This window comes from Rattus norvegicus, chromosome 6 (genome assembly GCF_036323735.1).
Source record: "Rattus norvegicus strain BN/NHsdMcwi chromosome 6, GRCr8, whole genome shotgun sequence".
NCBI lineage: Eukaryota > Metazoa > Chordata > Mammalia > Rodentia > Muridae > Rattus > Rattus norvegicus.
The window spans coordinates 2,333,171-2,354,735 of record NC_086024.1 but is presented as its reverse complement, the minus strand read 5'-3'; positions in this window follow the sequence as shown (position 1 = coordinate 2,354,735).

The window sequence follows — 21,565 nt, the reverse complement described above, 5'->3', positions numbered from 1 at the left end:
TGCTCTATCTTGAATAACAAGCTTATTACATGGGAATCCTATTGGGAACCTACTGAATTCACCATTATACTTAGATTCCGTTCTTTAAAATATTGCTATATACTGAAAAGCACACACATACACGCATGTCCCATTGGGAACTCACTGAATTTGCCCAGAAATTTTGATTCTTTCGTGAAAATTTTTCTATATCCTGACCAGTCCACTTAATATTATTGCGGCCTATTGGAAACTAACAGATTTCACCAAGTTACTGAGATTCCGCTCACCAAATTTTGATAAATCTTTAAAAGTACACATATTACAAGAGCCTTCTACTGGGACCTAACTGAATGAACAAAGAAACAGTGTTTCAGTTCGTTAAAACTTTGCTCTACCATGAATAACAAGCTTATTACATGCGAATCCTATTGGGAACCTACTGAATTCACCAAGATACTTAGATTCCTCTCCGTAAAATGTTGCTAGATATTGAAAAGCACAATCATACAAGCATGTCCCATTGGTAACTGATTGACTTCGCGTAGAAATTTTGATTCCATTCGTGAAAATTTTTCTATATCCCGAACAGTCCACTTAATATTATTGCGGCCTACTGGAAACAAACCAATTTCACCAAGTTACTGAGATTCCGCTCACCAAATTTTGATAAATCTTTAAAGGAACACATATTACAAGAGCCTGCTACTGGGAACTAACTGAATTCACAAAGAAAATGTGTTTCAGTTCGTTAAAACGTTGGTCTATCTTGAATAACAATTTTACAACGTGCGAATCCTATTGGGAACGTATTGAATTCGCCATGATACTTAGATTCCGTTACTTAAAATATTGCTATATATTGAAAAGCAGACTCATACAAGCAGGTCCCATTGGGAACTCACTGAATTCGCCTAGAAATTTTGATTCCATTCGTGAAAATTTTTCTATATCCCGAACAGTCCACTTATTACTACTGCGGCCTATTGGGAACTAAGTGAATTCACATAGTTACTGAGATTCATCTCACCAAATTTTGATAAATCTTTAAAGGTACACATATTACAAGAGCCTGCTACTGGGAACTAACTGAATTCACAAAGAAACAGTGTTTCAGTTCGTTAAACGTTCCTGTATCTTGAATAACAAGCTTATTACATGCGAATCCTATTGGGAACTAACTGAATTCACCATTATACTTAGATTCCGTTCCTTAAAATGTTGCTATATATTGAAAACCACACTCATACAAGCATGTCCCATTGGGAACTCACTGAATTCGCCTAGAAATTTTGATTCCAGTCGTGAAAATTTTTCTATATCCCGAACAGTCCACTTATTACTACTGCGGCCTATTGGGAACTAACCGAATTCACCAAGTTACTGAGATTCGGCTCACCAAATTTTGATAAATCTTTAAAAGAACACAATTACAAGAGCCTGCTACTGGGAACTAACTGAATTCACAAAGAAGCAGTGTTTCAGTTCTTTCAAACTTTGCTCTATCTTGAATAAATAGCTGATTCCCTGCGAATCCTATTGGGAACCTACTGAATTCACCATGATACTTAGATTCCGTTCCTTAAAATGTTGCTATATATTGAAAACCACACTCATACAAGCATGTCCCATTGGGAACTCACTGAATTTGCCTAGAAATTTTGATTCCATTCGTGAAAATTTTTCTATATCCCGAACAGTCCACTTATTACTACTGAGCCCTATTGGGAAGAAACTGAATTCACGAAGTATGTGAGATTCGGCTCAAAAAATATTGATAAATCTTTAAAAGTATACATATTACAAGAGCCTGCTACTGGGAACAAACTGAATTCACAAAGAAACAGTGTTTCAGTTCGTTAAAACGTTGCTCTATCTTGAATAACATGCTTATTACTTGCGAATCCTATTGGGAACCTACTGAAATAAACATGATACTTAGATTCCGTTCCTTAAACTCTTGCTATATATTGTTAACACACTAATACAAGCATGTCTCATTGGGAACTTACTGAATTCGCCTAGAAATTTTGATTTATTCGTGAAAAATTTTCTATATCGCGAACAGTCCACTTATTACTACTGCGGCCTATTGGGTCTAACCGAATTCACCAATTTACAGAGATTCGACTCACCAAATTTTGATAAATCTTTAAAAGTACACATATTACAAGAGCCTTCTACTGGGACCTAACTGAATGAACAAAGAAACAGTGTTTCAGTTCGTTAAAACTTTGCTCTACCATGAATAACAAGCTTATTACATGCGAATCCTATTGGGAACCTACTGAATTCACCATGATACTTAGATTCCTCTCCGTAAAATGTTGCTAGATATTGAAAAGCACAATCATACAAGCATGTCCCAATGGGAACTGATTGACTTCGCCTAGAAATTTTGATTCCATTCGTGAAAAGTTTCCTATATCCCGACCAGTCCACTTAATATTATTGCGGCCTATTGGAAACTAACCGATTTCACCAAGTTACTGAGATTCCGCTCACCAAATTTTGATAAATCTTTAAAAGTACACATATTAAAAGAGCCTGCTACTGGGAACTAACAGAATTCACATAGAAACAGTGTTTCAGTTCATTAAAACGTTGCTCTATCTTGAATAACAAGCTTATTACATGGGAATCCTATTGGGAACCTACTGAATTCACCATTATACTTAGATTCCGTTCTTTAAAATATTGCTATATACTGAAAAGCACACACATACACGCATGTCCCATTGGGAACTCACTGAATTTGCCCAGAAATTTTGATTCCATTCGTGAAAATTTTTCTATATCCCGACCAGTCCACTTAATATTATTGCGGCCTATTGGAAACTAACCGATTTCACCAAGTTACTGAGATTCCGCTCAACCTTTTGATAAATCTTTAAAAGTACACATATTACAAGAGCCTGGTACTGGGAACTAACTGAATTCACAAAGAAACAGTATTTCAGTTCGTTAAAACGTTGCTGTATCTTGAATAACAAGCTTATTACATGCGAATCCTATTGGGAACAAAGTGAATTCACCATGATACTTAGATTCCGTTCCATAAAAGTTGCTATATATTGAAAAGCACACTGATACAAGCATGTCCCTTTGGGAACTCACTGAATTCGCCTAGAAATTTTGATTCCATTCGTGAAATTTTTCTTATCCCAAACAGTCCACTTATTACTACTGCGGCCTATTGGGAACTAATCGAATTCACCAAGTTACTGAGATTCGGCTATCCATATGTTGATAAATCTTTAAAAGCACACAATTAGAAGAGCCTGCTACTGGGAACTAACTGAATTCACAAAGAAACAGTGTTTCAGTTCATTAAAACGTTGCTCTATCTTGAATAACAAGCTTATTACATGGGAATCCTATTGGGAACCTACTGAATTCACCATTATACTTAGATTCCGTTCTTTAAAATATTGCTATATACTGAAAAGCACACACATACACGCATGTCCCATTGGGAACTCACTGAATTTGCCCAGAAATTTTGATTCTTTCGTGAAAATTTTTCTATATCCTGACCAGTCCACTTAATATTATTGCGGACTATTGGAAACTAACCGATTTCACCAAGTTACTGAGATTCCGCTCACCAAATTTTGATAAATCTTTAAAAGTACACATATTACAAGAGCCTTCTACTGGGACCTAACTGAATGAACAAAGAAACAGTGTTTCAGTTCGTTAAAACTTTGCTCTACCATGAATAACAAGCTTATTACATGCGAATCCTATTGGGAACCTACTGAATTCACCATGATACTTAGATTCCTCTCCGTAAAATGTTGCTAGATATTGAAAAGCACAATATTACAAGCATGTCCCATTGGTAACTGATTGACTTCGCGTAGAAATTTTGATTCCATTCGTGAAAATTTTTCTATATCCCGAACAGTCCACTTAATATTATTGCGGCCTACTGGAAACAAACCAATTTCACCAAGTTACTGAGATTCCGCTCACCAAATTTTGATAAATCTTTAAAGGAACACATATTACAAGAGCCTGCTACTGGGAAGTAACTGAATTCACAAAGAAAATGTGTTTCAGTTCGTTAAAATGTTGCTCTATCTTGAATAACCAGCTTATACATGCGAAGCCTAAAGGGCACCTACTGAATTCACCATTATACTTAGATTCCGTTCCTTAAAATGTTGCTATATATTGAAAAGCACACTCATACATGCATCTCCCATTGGGAACTTACTGAATTCACCTAGCAATTTTGATTCAATCACGATAATTTTTCTATATCCCGAACAGTCCACTTATTACTACTGCGGCCTATTGGGAACTAACTGAATTCACCAATTTACTTAGATTCGGCTCACCAAATTTTGATAAATCTTTAAAAGTACACATATTACAAGAGCCTGCTACTGGGAACTAACTGAATTCACAAAGATACAGTGTTTCAGTTCATTAAAACGTTGCTGTCTCTTTAATAACAAGCTTAATACATGCGAATCCTATTGGGAACCTACTGAATTCACCATGATACTTAGATTCCGTTCCTTAAAATGTTGCTATATATTGAAAAGCACACTCATACCTCATGTACCATTGGGAAATCACTGAATTCGCCTAGAAGTTTTGATTCCATTCGTGAAAATTTTTCTATATCCCGAACAGTCCACTTATTACTACTGCGGCCTATTGGGAACTAAGTGAATTCACATAGTTACTGAGATTCATCTCACCAAATTTTGATAAATCTTTAAAAGTACACATATTACAAGAGCCTGCTCCTGGGAACTAACTGAATACACAAAGAAACAGTGTTTCAGGTCGTTAAAACGTTGGTCTATCTTGAATAACAATTATACAACGTGCGAATCCTATTGGGAAAGTATTGAATTCGCCATGATACTTAGATTCCGTTACTAAAATATTGCTATATATTGAAAAGCAGACTCATACAAGCATGTCCCATTGGGAACTCACTGAATTCGCCTAGAAATTTTGATTTTATTCTGAAAATTTTTCTATATCCCGAACAGTCCACTTATTACTACTGCGGCCTATTGGAAACTAACCGAATTCACCAAGTTGCTGAGATTCGACTCACCAAATTTTGATAAATCTTTAAAAGTACACATATTACAAGAGCCTGCTACTGGGAACTAACTGATTTCACAAAGAAACAGTGTTTCAGTTCGTTAAAACGTTGCTCTACCTTGAATAACAAGCTTATTACATGCAAATCCTTGGGAACCTACTGAATTCACAATGATACTTAGATTCCGTTCCTTAAAATGTTGCTAAAATTGAAAAGCACACTCATACAAGCATGTCCCTTTGGGAACTCACTGAATTGGCCTGGAAATTTTGATTCCATTCGTGAAATTTTTCTTCTCCCAAACAGTCCACTTATTACTACTGCGGCCTATTGGGACCTAAGTGAATTCACAAAGTTAATGAGATTCATCTCAAAAATTTTGATAAATCTTTAAAAGTACACATATTACAAGAGCCTTCTATTGGGACCTAACTGAATGAACAAATAAACAGTGTTTCAGTTCGTTAAAACTTTGCTCTACCATTAATAACAAGCTTATTACATGCAAATCCTATTGGGAACCTACTGAATTCACCATGATACTTAGATTCCTCTCCGTAAAATGTTGCTAGATATTGAAAAGCACAATCATACAAGCATGTCCCTTTGGGGACTGATTGACTTTGCCTAGAAAATTTGATCCCATTCGTGAAAATTTTTCTATATCCCGAACAGTCCACTTAATACTACTGCGGCTATTGGAAACTAACCGATTTCACCAAGTTACTGAGATTCGGCTCACCAAATTTTGATAAATCTTTAAAAGTACACATAGTAAAAGAGCCTGCTACTAGGAACTAACAGAATTCACAAAGAAACAGTGTTTCAGTTCATTAAAACCTTGCTCTATCTTGAATAACAAGCTTATTACATGGGAATCCTATTGGGAACCTACTGAATTCACAATGATACTTAGATTCCGTTCTTTAAAATATTGCTATATACTGAAAAGCACACTTATTCAAGCATGTCCCATTGGGAAGTCACTGAATTTGCCAAGAAATTTTGATTCCATTGGTGAAAATTTTTCTATATCCCGACCAGTCCACTTAGTACTACTGCGGCCTATTGGGAACTAACTGAATTCACCAAGTTACTGATATTCGGCTCACCAAATTTTGATAAATCTTAAAAGTACACAATTACAAGAGCCTGCTACTGGGAACTAACTTAATTCACAAAGAAACAGTGTTTCAGTTCGTTAAAACGTTACACTACCTTGAATAACAAGCTTATTACTTGCGAATCCTATTGGGAAGCTAATGAATTCACCATGATACCTAGATTCCGTTCCTTAAACTGTTGCTATATATTGAAAAGCACACTCATACAAGCATGTCCCTTTGGAAACTCGCTGAATTGGCCTAGAAATTTTGATACCATTCCTGAAATTGTTCTTATCCCCAACAGTCCACTTATTACTACTGCGGCCTATTGGGAACTCACTGAATTCACCAAGTTACTGAGATTCGGCTCACCAAATTTTGATAAATCTTTAAAAGTACACATATTACAAGAGCCTGCTACTGGGAACTAACTGTAATCACAAAGAAACACTGTTTCAGTTCGTTAAAACGTTGCTCTATCTTGAATAACAAGCTTATTACATGCGCATCCTATTGTGAACCTACTGAATTCACCATGATACTTAGATTCCGTTCCTTAAAATATTGCTATATATTGAAAAGCACACTCATACAAGCATGTCCCATTGGGAACTCCCTGAATTCGCCAAGAAATTTTGTTTCCATTCGTGAAAATTTTTCTATATCCCGAACAGTCCACTTACTGCTACTGAGGCCGATTGGGAACTAACTGAATTCACAAAGTTACTGAGATTCGGCTCACCAAATTTTGATAAATCTTTAAAAGTACACATATTACAAGAGCCTGCTACTGGGAACTAACTGAATTCACAAAGAAACAGGGTTTCAGTTCGTTAAAACGTTGCTCTATCTTGAATAACCAGCTTATTACTTGAGAAGCCTATTGGGAACCTACTGATTCAAAATGATACCTAGATTCCGTTTCTTAAACTGTTGCTATATATTTAAAAGCACACTCATACAAGCATGTCCCATTGGGAAATCACTGAATTCGCCTAGAAATTTTGATTCCATTCATGTAAATTTTTCTATATCCAGAAGAGTCCACTTATTACTACTGCGGCCTATGTTAATTAAGTGAATTCACCAAGTTCCTGAATTCGGCTCGACAAATTTTGATAAATCTTTAAAAATACACATATTACAAGAGGCTGCTACTGGGAACTAACTGAATTCACAAAGAAAGAGTCTTTCAGTTCGTTAAAACGTTGCTCTATCTTGAATAACAAGCTTATTACATGCGAATCCTATTGGGAACCTACTGATTCACCATGATACTTAGATTCCGTTCTTTAAAATGGTGCTATATATTTGAAATGCACACTCATACAAGCATGTCCCATTGGGAACTCACTGAATTCGCCTAGAAATTTTGATTCCATTCGTGAAAATTTTTCTATATCCTGAACAGTCCATTTATTACTAATGAGGCCTATTGGGAATTAACTGAATTCACCAAGGTACTGAGATTCGGCTCACCAAATTTTGATAAATCCTTAAAACTACACATATTACAAGAGCTTACCAAAGGGAACTAACTGAATTCACAAAGAAACAGTGTTTCAGTTCGTTAAAACATTGCTCTACCTTGAATAACATGCTTATTACATGTGAATCCTATTGGGAACCTACTGAATTCACAATGATACTTAGATTTCGTTCCTTAAAATGTTGCTAAAATTGAAAAGCACACTCATACAAGCATGTCCCTTGGGGAACTCACTGAATTGGTCTGGAAATTTTGATGCCATTCGTGATATTTTTCTTATCCCGAACAGTCCACTTTTTACTACTTCGGCCTATTGGGAACTACCCGAATTCACCAAGTTACTGAGATTCAGGTCACCAAATTTTGATGAATCTTTAAAAGCACACAATTACAAGAGCCTGCTACTGGGAACTAACTGAATTCACAAAGAAACAGTGTTTCAGTTCGTTAAAACATTGCTGTCTCTTGAACAACAAGCTTATTACATGCGAATCCTATGGGGAACCTATTGAATTCACCAGGATACTTAGATTCCTCTCTGTAAAATGTTGCTATATATTGAGAAGGACACTCATACAAGCATTTCCCATTGGGAACTCACTTAAATCGCCTAGAAATTTTGATTTCATTCCTGAAAATTTTTCAATATCCCGAATAGTCCACTTATTACTACTGCGGCCTATTGGGAACTAACAGAATTCACCAAGTTACTGAGATTCGTCTCACCAAATTTGATAAATCTTTAAAATACACATATTACAAGAGCCTGCTACTGGGAACTAACTGAATTCACAAAGAACACTGTTTCAGTTCGTGAAAACGTTGCTCTATCTTGAATAACAAGCTTATTACATGCGTATCCTATTGGGTACCTACTGAATTCACCATGATACTTAGATTCCGTTCCTTAAAATACTGCTATATATTGAAAAGCACACTCATACAAGCATGTCCCATTGGGAACTCACTGAAGTCGCCCTGAAATTTTGATTCCATTCGTGAAATTTTTCTTATCCCAAACAGACCACTTATTACTACTGCGGCCTATTGGGTACTAACCGATTTCAACAAGTTACTGAGATTCAGCTTAACAAATTCTGATAAATCCTTAAAAGTACACATATTACAATAGCCTGCTATTTGGAACTAACTGAATTAAAAAAAACAGTGTTTAAGTTCGTTAAAACGTTGCTCAATCTTGAATAACAAGCTTATTACATGCCAATCCTATTGGGAACCTATTGAATTCACCATGATGCTTAGATTCCGTTCCTTAAAATGTTGCTATATATTGAAAAGCACACCCATAGAAGCATGTCCCATTGGGAACTCACTGAATTCGCCTAGATATTTTGATTTTATTCGTGAAAATTTTTCTATATCCCGAACAGACCACTTATTACTACTGTGGCCTATTGGGAACTAAACGAATTCACCAAGTTACTGAGATTCGGCTCACCAAATTTTGATAAACCTTTAAAAGTACACATATCACAAGAGCCTGCTACTTGGAACTAACTGAATTCACAAAGAAACAGTTTTTCAGTGTGTTAAAACGTTGCTCTATCTTGAATAACAAGCTTGTTACATGCGAAACCTATTGGGAACCTACTGTATTCACCATGATACTTAGATTCCGTTCCTTAAAATGTGGCTATATATTGAAAAGCACACACATACAAGCACGTCCCATGGGGAACTAACTGAATTCGCCTAGAAATTTTGATTCCATTCGTTAAATTTTTCTTATCCCCAACAGTCCTCTTATTATTACTGCGGCCTATTGGGAACTAACCGAATTCACCACGTTACTGAGATTCGGCTGACCAAATTTTGATAAATCTTTAAAAGCAAACAATTACAAGAGCCTGCTACTGGGGACTAACTGAATTCACAAAGAAACAGTGTTTCAGTTCGTTAAAACGTTGCTCTATCTTGAATAACAACCTTATTACATGCGAATCCTATTGGGAACCTACTGATTCACCATGATACTTATATTCCCTTCTTTAAAATGTTGCTATATATTTGAAATGCACACCCATACAAGCATGTCCCATTGGGAACTCACTGAATTTGCCTAGAAATTTTGATTCCATTCGTGATAATTTTTCTATATCCTGAACAGTCCACTTATTACTAATGAGGCCTATTGGGAACTAACCGAATTCGACAAGGTACTGAGATTCGGCTCACCAAATTTTGATAAATCCTTAAAACTACACATATTACAAGAGCCTGCTAAAGGGAACTAACTGAATTCACAAAGAAAAAGTGTTTCAGTTCGTTAAAACATTGCTCTACCTTGAATAACAAGCTTATTACATGCGAATCCTATTGGGAACCTACTGAATTCACCATGATACTTAGATTCCGTTCCTTAAAATGTTGCTAAAATTGAAAAGCACACTCATACAAGCATGTCCCTTTGGGAACTCACTGAATTGGCCTGGAAATTTTGATTCCATTCGTGAAATTTTTCTTCTCCCAAACAGTCCACTTATTAATACCGCGGCCTATTGGGACCTAAGTGAATTCACAAAGTTACTGAGATTCATCTCAAAAATTTTGATAAATCTTTAAAAGTACACATATTACAAGAGCCTTCTATTGGGACCTAACTGAATGAACAAAGAAACAGTGTTTCAGTTCGTTAAAACTTTGCTCTATCTTGAATAACAAGCTTATTACATGCGAATCCTATTGGGAACCTACTGAATTCACCATGATACTTAGATTCTGTTCCACAAAATGTTGCTAGATATTGAAAACACAATCATACAAGTGTGTCCCATTGGGGACTGATTGACTTTGCCTAGAAAATTTGATCCCATTCGTGAAAATTTTTCTATATCCCGAACAGTCCACTTAATACTACTGCGGCTATTGGAAACTAACCGATTTCACAAAGTTACTGAGATTCGGCTCACCAAATTTTGATAAATCTTTAAAAGTACACATAGTAAAAGAGCCTGCTACTAGGAACTAACAGAATTCACAAAGAAACAGTGTTTCAGTTCATTAAAGCCTTGCTCTATCTTGAAAAACAAGCTTATTACATGGGAATCCTATTGGGAACCTACTGAATTCACCATGATACTTAGAATCCGTTCTTTAAAATATTGCTATATACTGAAAATCACACTCATTCAAGCATGTCCCATTGAGAAGTCACTGAATTTGCCTAGAAATTTTGATTCCATTGATGAAAATTTTTCTATATCCCGACCAGTCCACTTAGTACTACTGCGGCCTATTGGGAACTAACTGAATTCACCAAGTTACTGATATTCGGCTCACCAAATTTTGATAAATCTTTAAAGGTACACATATTACAAGAGCCTGCTACTGGGAACTAACTGTATTCACAAAGAAAATGTGTTTCAGTTCGTTAAAACTTTGCTCTATCTTGAATAACCAGCTTATACATGCAAAGCCTAATGGGAACCTATTGAATTCACCATTATACTTAGATTCCGTTCCTTAAAATGTTGCTCTATATTGAAAAGTAGACTCATACAAGCATGTCCCATTGGGAACTCACTGAATTCGCCTAGAAATTTTGATTCCAGTCGTGAAAATTTTTCTATATCCCGAACAGTCCACTTATTACTACTGCGGCCTATTGGGAACTAAGTGAATTCACAAAGTTCCTGAGCTTCATCTCAACAAATTTTGATAAATCTTTAAAGGTACACATATTACAAGAGCCTGCTACTGGGAACTAAGTGAATTCAAAAGAAACAGTGTTTCAGTTCGTTAAAACTTTGCTCTATCTTGAATAACAATCTTATTACTTGCGAATCCTATTGGGAACCTATTGAATTCACCGTGATGCTTAGATTCCGTTCCTTAAAATATTGCTATATATTGAAAAGCACACTCATACAAGCATGTCCCATTGGGAACTCAGTGAATTCGCGTAGATATTTTGACTTTATTCGTGAAAATTTTTCTATATCCCGAACAGTCCACTTATTACTACTGTGGCCTATTGGGAACTAACCGAATTCACCAAGTTACTGAGATTCGGATCAACAAATTTTGATAAATCCTTAAAAGTACACATATTACAATAGCCTGCTATTGGGAACTAACTGAATTCAAAAAGAAACAGTGTTTCAGTTCGTTAAAACGTTGCTCAATCTTGAATAACAAGCTTATTACATGCGAATCCTATTGGGAACCTACTGAATTCACCATGATACTTAAATTCCGTTCCTTAAAATGTTGCTATATATTAAAGCACACTCATACAAGCATGTGCCATTGGGAACTCACTGAACTCGCCTAGAAAATTTGATTCCATTCGTGAAAATTTGTCTTTATCCCGAACTTATTACTACTGAGCCCTATTGGGAACTAACCGAATTCACCAAGTTACTGAGATTCGGCTATCCATATGTTGATAAATCTTTAAAAGCACACAATTAGAAGAGCCTGCTACTGGGAACTAACTGAATTCACAAAGAAACAGAGTTTCAGTTCATTAAAACGTTGCTGTATCTTGAATAACAAGCTTATTACATGCGAATCATACTGGGAACCTACAGAATTCACCATGATACTTACATTCCTATCCTTAAAATGTTGCAATATATTGAAAAGCACACTCATACAAGCATGTCCCATTGGGAACTCACTTAATTCGTCTATAAATTTTGATTCCATTCCTGAAAATTTTTCGATATCCTGAAGAGTCCACTTATTACTACTGCGGCCTATTGGGAACTAACTGAATTCACCAAGTTACTGAGATTCGGCTCACCAAATTTTGATAAATCTTTAAAAGTACACATATTACAAGAGCCTGCTACTGGGAACTAACTGTAATCACAAAGAAACACTGTTTCAGTTCGTTAAAACGTTGATCTATCTTGAATAACAAGCTTATTACATGCGCATCCTATTGTGAACCTACTGAATTCACCATGATACTTAGATTCCGTTCCTTAAAATATTGCTAAATATTGAAAAGCACACTCATAAAAGCATGTCCCTTTGGGAACTCACTGAAGTCGCCCTGAAAGTTTGATTACTTTCGTGAAATTTTTCTTTTTTTTTTTTTTTTTTTATTAACTTGAGTATTTCTTATATACATTTCAAGTGTTATTCCCTTTCCCGGTTTCCGGGCAAACATCCCCCTCCCCCCTCCCCTTCCTTATGGGTGTTCCCCTCCCAACCCTCCCCCCATTGCCGCCCTCCCCCCATAGACTAGTTCACTGGGGGTTCAGTCTTAGCAGGACACAGAGCTTCCCCTTCCACTGGTGCTCTTACTAGGATATTCATTGCTACCTATGGGGTCAGAGTCCAGGGTCAGTCCATGTATAGTCTTTAGGTAGTGGCTTAGTCCCTGGAAGCTCTGGTTGCTTGGCATTGTTGTACTTTTGGGGTCTCGAGTCCCTTCAAGCTCTTCCAGTTCTTTCTCTGATTCCTTCAATAGGGGACCTATTCTCAGTTCAGTGGTTTGCTGCTGGCATTCGCCTCTATATTTGCTGTATTCTGGCTGTGTCTCTCAGGAGCGATCTACATCCGGCTCCTGTCGGTCTGCACTTCTTTGCTTCATCCATCTTGTCTAATTGGGTGGCTGTATATGTATGGGCCACATGTGGGGCAGGCTCTGAATGGGTGTTCGTTCAGTCTCTGTTTTAATCTTTGCCTCTCCCTTCCCTGCAAAGGGTATTCTTTTTCCTCATTTAAAGAAGGAGTGAAGCATTCACATTTTGATCATCCGTCTTGAGTTTCGTTTGTTCTAGGGATCTAGGGTAATTCAAGCATTTGGGCTAATAGCCACTTATCAATGAGTGCATACCATGTATGTCTTTCTGTGATTGGGTTAGCTCACTCAGGATGATATTTTCCAGTTCCAACCATTTGCCTACGAATTTCATAAACTCGTTGTTTTTGATAGCTGAGTAATATTCCATTGTGTAGATGTACCACATTTTCTGTATCCATTCCTCTGTTGAAGGGCATCTGGGTTCTTTCCATTTTCTGGCTATTATAAATAAGGCTGCGATGAACATAGTGGAGCACGTGTCTCTTTTATATGTTGAGGCATCTTTTGGGTATATGCCCAAGAGAGGTATAGCTGGATCCTCAGGCAGTTCAATGTCCAATTTTCTGAGGAACCTCCAGACTGATTTCCAGAATGGTTTTACCAGTCTGCAATCCCACCAACAATGGAGGAGTGTTCCTCTTTCTCCACATCCTCGCCAGCATCTGCTGTCACCTGAGTTTTTGATCTTAGCCAATCGCACTGGTGTGAGGTGAAATCTCAGGGTTGTTTTGATTTGCATTTCCCTTATGACTAAAGATGTTGAACATTTCTTTAGGTGTTTCTCCGCCATTCGGCATTCCTCAGCTGTGAATTCTTTGTTTAGCTCTGAACCCCATTTTTTAATAGGGTTATTTGTTTCCCTGCGGTCTAACTTCTTGAGTTCTTTGTATATTTTGGAAATAAGGCCTCTATCTGTTGTAGGATTGGTAAAGATCTTTTCCCAATCTGTTGGTTGCCGTTTTGTCCTAACCACAGTGTCCTTTGCCTTACAGAAGCTTTGCAGTTTTATGAGATCCCATTTGTCGATTGTTGATCTTAGAGCATAAGCCATTGGTGTTTTGTTCAGGAAATTTTTTCCAGTGCCCATGTGTTCCAGATGCTTCCCTAGTTTTTCTTCTATTAGTTTGAGTGTGTCTGGTTTGATGTGGAGGTCCTTGATCCACTTGGACTTAAGCTTTGTACAGGGTGATAAGCATGGATCGATCTGCATTCTTCTACATGTTGCCCTCCAGTTGAACCAGCACCATTTGCTGAAAATGCTATCTTTTTTCCATTTGATGGTTTTGGCTCCTTTGTCAAAAATCAAGTGACCATAGGTGTGTGGGTTCATTTCTGGGTCTTCAATTCTATTCCATTGGTCTATCTGTCTGTCTCTGTACCAATACCATGCAGTTTTTATCACTATTGCTCTGTAATACTGCTTGAGTTCAGGGATAGTGATTCCCCCTGAAGTCCTTTTATTGTTGAGGATAGCTTTAGCTATCCTGGGTTTTTTGTTATTCCAGATGAATTTGCAAATTGTTCTGTCTAACTCTTTGAAGAATTGGATTGGTATTTTGATGGGGATTGCATTGAATCTGTAGATTGCTTTTGGTAAAATGGCCATTTTTACTATATTAATCCTGCCAATCCATGAGCATGGGAGATCTTTCCATCTTCTGAGGTCTTCTTCAATTTCTTTCCTCAGTGTCTTGAAGTTCTTATTGTACAGATATTTTACTTGCTTGGTTAAAGTCACACCGAGGTACTTTATATTATTTGGGTCTATTATGAAGGGTGTCGTTTCCCTAATTTCTTTCTCGGCTTGTTTCTCTTTTGTATAGAGGAAGGCAACTGATTTATTTGAGTTAATTTTATACCCAGCCACTTTGCTGAAGTTGTTTATCAGCTTTAGTAGTTCTCTGGTGGAACTTTTGGGATCACTTAAATATACTATCATGTCATCTGCAAATAGTGATATTTTGACCTCTTCTTTTCCGATCTGTATCCCTTTGATCTCCTTTTGTTGTCTGATTGCTCTGGCTAGAACTTCAAGAACTATATTGAATAAGTAGGGAGAGAGTGGGCAGCCTTGTCTAGTCCCTGATTTTAGTGGGATTGCTTCAAGTTTCTCTCCATTTAGTTTAATGTTAGCAACTGGTTTGCTGTATATGGCTTTTACTATATTTAGGTATGGGCCTTGAATTCCTATTCTTTCTAGGACTTTTATCATGAAGGGGTGTTGAATTTTGTCAAATGCTTTCTCAGCATCTAATGAAATGATCATGTGGTTCTGTTCTTTCAGTTTGTTTATATAATGGATCACGTTGATGGTTTTCCGTATATTAAACCATCCCTGCATGCCTGGGATGAAGCCTACTTGATCATGATGGATGATTGTTTTGATGTGCTCTTGAATTCGGTTTGCCAGAATTTTATTGAGTATTTTTGCGTCGATATTCATAAGGGAAATTGGTCTGAAGTTCTCTTTCTTTGTTGTGTCTTTGTGTGGTTTAGGTATAAGAGTAATTGTGGCTTCGTAGAAGGAATTCGGTAGGGCTCCATCTGTTTCAATTTTGTGGAATAGTTTGGATAATATTGGTATGAGGTCTTCTATGAAGGTTTGATAGAATTCTGCACTAAACCTGTCTGGACCTGGGCTCTTTTTGGTTGGGAGACCTTTAATGACTGCTTCTATTTCCTTAGGAGTTATGGGGTTGTTTAACTGGTTTATCTGTTCCTGATTTAACTTCGATACCTGGTATCTGTCTAGGAAATTGTCCATTTCCTGAAGATTTTCAAATTTTGTTGAATATAGGTTTTTATAGTAAGATCTGATGATTTTTTGAATTTCCTCCGAATCTGTAGTTATGTCTCCCTTTTCATTTCTGATTTTGTTAATTTGGACACACTCTCTGTGTCCTCTCGTTAGTCTGGCTAAGGGTTTATCTATCTTGTTGATTTTCTCAAAGAACCAACTTTTGGTTCTGTTGATTCTTTCTATGGTCCTTTTTGTTTCTACTTGGTTGATTTCAGCTCTGAGTTTGATTATTTCCTGCCTTCTACTCCTCCTGGGTGTATTTGCTTCTTTTTGTTCTAGAGCTTTTAGGTGTGCTGTCAAGCTGCTGACATATGCTCTTTCCTGTTTCTTTCTGCAGGCACTCAGCACTATGAGTTTTCCTCTTAGCACAGCTTTCATTGTGTCCCATAAGTTTGAGTATGTTGTATCTTCATTTTCATTAAATTCTAAAAAGTTTTTAATTTCTTTCTTTATTTCTTCCTTGACCAGGTTATCATTGAGTAGAGCATTGTTCAATTTCCACGTATATGTGGGCATTCTTCCCTTATTATTATTGAAGACCAGTTTTAGGCCGTGGTGGTCCGATAGCACGCATGGGATTATTTCTATCTTTCTGTACCTGTTGAGGCCCGTTTTTTGACCAATTATATGGTCAATTTTGGAGAAAGTACCATGAGGAGCTGAGAAGAAGGTATATCCTTTTGCTTTAGGATAGAATGTTCTATAAATATCCGTTAAGTCCATTTGGCTCATGACTTCTCTTAGTCTGTCTACATCACTGTTTAATTTCTGTTTCCATGATCTGTCCATTGATGAGAGTGGGGTGTTGAAATCTCCCACTATTATTGTGTGAGGTGCAATGTGTGTTTTGAGCTTTAGTAAGGTTTCTTTTACGTATGTAGTTGCCCTTGTATTTGGGGCATAGATATTTAGGATTGAGAGTTCATCTTGGTTGATTTTTCCTTTGATGAATATGAAGTGTCCTTCCTTATCTTTTTTGATGACTTTTAGTTGGAAATTGATTTTATTTGATATTAGAATGGCTACTCCAGCTTGCTTCTTCTGACCATTTGCTTGGAAAGTTGTTTTCCAGCCTTTCACTCTGAGGTAGTGTCTGTCTTTGTCTCTGAGGTGTGTTTCCTGTAGGCAGCAGAATGCAGGGTCCTCGTTGCATATCCAGTTTGTTAATCTATGTCTTTTTATTGGGGAGTTGAGGCCATTGATATTGAGAGATATTAAGGAATAGTGATTATTGCTTCCCGTTATATTCATATTTGGATGTGAGGTTATGTTTGTGTGCTTTCATTCTCTTTGTTTTGTTGCCAAGACGATTAGTTTCTTGCTTCTTCTAGGGTATAGCTTGCCTCCTTATGTTGGGCTTTACCATTTATTATCCTTTGTAGTGCTGGATTTGTAGAAAGATATTGTGTAAATTTGGTTTTGTCATGGAATATCTTGGTTTCTCCATCAATGTTAATTGAGAGTTTTGCTGGATACAGTAACCTGGGCTGGCATTTGTGTTCTCTTAGTGTCTGTATGACATCAGTCCAGGATCTTCTGGCCTTCATAGTTTCTGGCGAGAAGTCTGGTGTGATTCTGATAGGTCTCCCTTTATATGTTACTTGACCTTTTTCCCTTACTGCTTTTAATATTCTTTCTTTATTTTGTGCGTTTGGTGTTTTGACAATTATGTGACGGGAGGTGTTTCTTTTCTGGTCCAATCTATTTGGAGTTCTGTAGGCTTCTTGTATGTCTATGGGTATCTCTTTTTTTAGGTTAGGGAAGTTTTCTTCTATGATTTTGTTGAAGATATTTACTGGTCCTTTGAGCTGGGAGTCTTCACTCTCTTCTATACCTATTATCCTTAGGTTTGATCTTCTCATTGAGTCCTGGATTTCCTGTATGTTTTGGACCAGTAGCTTTTTCCGCTTTACATTATCTTTGACAGTTGAGTCAATGATTTCTATGGAATCTTCTGCTCCTGAGATTCTCTCTTCCATCTCTTGTATTCTGTTGGTGAAGCTTGTATCTACAGCTCCTTGTCTCTTCTTTTGGTTTTCTATATCCAGGGTTGTTTCCATGTGTTCTTTCTTGATTGCTTCTATTTCCATTTTTAATTCCTTCAACTGTTTGATTGTGTTTTCCTGGAATTCTTTCAGGGATTTTTGCGATTCCTCTCTGTAGGCTTTTACTTGTTTATTAATGTTTTCCTGTGCTTCCCTTAAGTGTGTTCATGTCTTTCTTGAAGTCCTCCAGCATCATGATCAAATATGATTTTGAAACTAGATCTTGCTTTTCTGGTGTGTTTGGATATTCCATGTTTGTTTTGGTGGGAGAATTGGGCTCCGATGATGGCATGTAGTCTTGGTTTCTGTTGCTTGGGTTCCTGCGCTTGCCTCTCGCCATCAGATTATCTCTAGTGTTACTTTGTTCTGCTGTTTCTGACAGTGGCTAGACTGTCCTATAAGCCTGTGTGTCAGGAGTGCTGTAGACCTGTTTTCCTTTCTTTCAGTCAGTTATGGGGCCAGAGTGTTCTGCCTTGGGCGTGTAGTTTTTCCTCTCTACAGGTCTTCAGCTGTTCCTGTGGGCCTGTGTCTTGAGGTCACCAGGCAGCTTTCTTGCAGCAGAAAATTTGGTCTTACCTGTGGTCCCGAGGCTCAGGTTTGCTCGTGGGGTGCTGCCCAGGGGCTCTCTGCAGCGGCAGCAACCAGGAAGACCTGTGCCGCCCCTTTTGGGAGCTTCAGTGCACCAGGGTTCCAGATGGTCTTTGGCTTTTTCCTCTGGCGTCCGAGATGTGTGTGCAGGGAGCAGTCTCTTCTGGTTTCCCAGGCTTGTCCGCCTCTCTGAAGGTTTAGCTCTCCCTCCCACGGGATTTGGGTGCAGAGAACTGTTTATCCGGTCTGTTTCCTTCAGGGTCCGGCAGGGTCCTGCCGCTCCTGCCCCTCCCCGACGGGAGCCCAGAGGCCTTATACAGTTTCCTCTTGGGCCAGGGATGTGGGCAGGGGTGAGCAGTGTTGGTGGTCTCTTCTGCTCTGCAGCCTCAGGAGTGCCCACCTGACCAGGCGGTTGGGTTTCTCTCTCACCGGGTCTGGGAGCAGAGAGCCTCGTGAAATTTTTCTTATCCCAAACATTCCACTTATTACTACTGCGGCATATTGGGTACTAACTGAATTCACCAAGTTACTGAGATTCGGTCTACCAAATTTGGATAAATCTTTAAAAGTACACATATTGTAAGAGCCTGCTACTGGGAACTAACTGAATACACAAAGAAACAGTGTTTCAGTTCGTTAAAACGTTGGTCTATCTTGAATAACAAGCTTATTACATTCGAATCCTATTGGGAACCTATTGAATTCACAATGATACTTAGATTCCGTTCCATAAACTGTTGCTATATATTGAAGAGCACACTCATAGAAGCATGTCCAATTGGGAACTCCCTGAATTCATCTAGAAATTTTGATTCCATTCGTGAAAAATTTTCTATATCCCGAACAGTCCACTTACTGCTACTGAGGCCGATGGGGAACTAACTGAATTCACCAAGTTACTGAGATTCGGCTCACCAAATTTTGATAAATCTGTAAAAGTACACATATTTCAAGAGCCTGCTACGGAGAACTAACTGAATTCACAAAGAAACAGTGTTTCAGTTCGTTAAAACGTTGCTAGATCTTGAATAACAAGCTTATTACTTGCGAATACTATTGGGAACCTACTGATTCACCATGATACCTAGATTCTGTTCATTAAACTCTTGCTATATATTGAAAAGCACACTCATACAAGCATGTCCCATTGGGAAATCAGTGAATTCGCCTAGAAATTTTGATTCCATTGATGAAAATTTTTCTATATCCCGAAGAGTCCACTTATTACTACTGCGGCCTATGTTACCTAAGTGAATTCACCAAATTCCTGAATTCGGATCAACAAATTTTGATAAATATTTAAAAGTACACATATTACAAGAACCTGCTACTGGGAACTGTCTGAATTCACAAAGAAACAATGTTTCAGTTCGTTAAAACGTTGCTTTATCTTGTATAACCATCTTATTACTTGCGCATCCTATTGTGAACCTACTGAATTCACCATGATACTTAGATTCCGATCTTTAAAATATTGCTATATACTCAAAAGCACACTCATACAAGCATGTCCCATTGGGAACTCACTGAATTGCCTAGAAATTTTGATTCCATTGGTGAAAATTTTTCTATATCCCAACCAGTCCACTTACTACTACTGCGGCCTATTGGGAACTAACCGAATTCACCACGTTACTGAGATTCGGCTGACCAAATTTTGATAAATCTTTAAAAGCAAACAATTACAAGAGCCTGCTACTGGGGACTAACTGAATTCACAAAGAAACAGTGTTTCAGTTCGTTAAAACGTTGCTCTATCTTGAATAACAACGTTATTACATGCGAATCCTATTGGGAAGCTACTGAATTCACATTGATACTTAGATTCTGTTCCTTAAAACGTTGCTATATATTGAAAAGCACACTCATACAAGCATGTCCCATTGGGATCTCACTGAATTCGCCTAGAAATTTTGATTCCATTAGTGACAATTTTTCTATATCCCGAACTGTCGACTTATTACTGCAGCCTATTGGGAACTAAGTGAATCGTGAATTCACCAAATTACTGAGGTTCGTCTCAACAAATTTTGATAAATCTTTAAAAGTATACATATTACAAGAACCTGCTACTGGGAACTAACTTAATTCACAAAGAAACAGTTTTCAGTTCGTTAAAACGTTACTCTACCTTGAATAACAAGCTTATAACTTGCGAATTCTATTGGGAACCTACTGAATTCACCATGATACCTAGATTCCGTTCCTTAAACTGTTGCTATATATTGAAAAGCACACTCATACAAGCATGTCCCAATGGGAACTCCCTGAATTCGCCTAAAAATTTTGATTCCATTGGTGAAAATTTTTCGATATCCCGAACAGTCCACTTACTGCTACTGAGGCCGATTGGGAACTAACTGATTTCACCAAGTTACTGAGATTCGGCTAACCAAATTTTGATAAATCTTAAAAGTACACAATTACAAGAGCCTGCTACTGGGAACTAACTGAATTCACAAAGAAACAGTGTTTCAGTTCGTTCAAACGTTGCTCTATCTTGAATAACAAGCTTATTACATGTGAATCCTATTGGGAACCTACTGAAATCACCATGATACTTAGATTCCGTTCCTTAAAATGTTGATATATATTGAAAAGCACACTCATACAAGCATGTCCCTTTGGAAACTCACTGAATTGGCCTAGAAATTTTGATACCATTCCTGAAATTTTTCTTATCCCCAACAGTCAACTTATTACTACTGCGGCCTATTTGGAACTAACCGAATTCACCAAATTACTTAGATTCGGCTCACCAAATTTTGATAAATCTTTAAAAGCACACAATTACAAGAGCCTGATACTGGGAACTAACTGAATTCACAAAGATACAGTGTTTCAGTTCGTTAAAACGTTCCTGTCTCTTGAATAACAAGCGTATTACATGCCAATCCTATTGGGAACCCAGTGAATTCTCCATG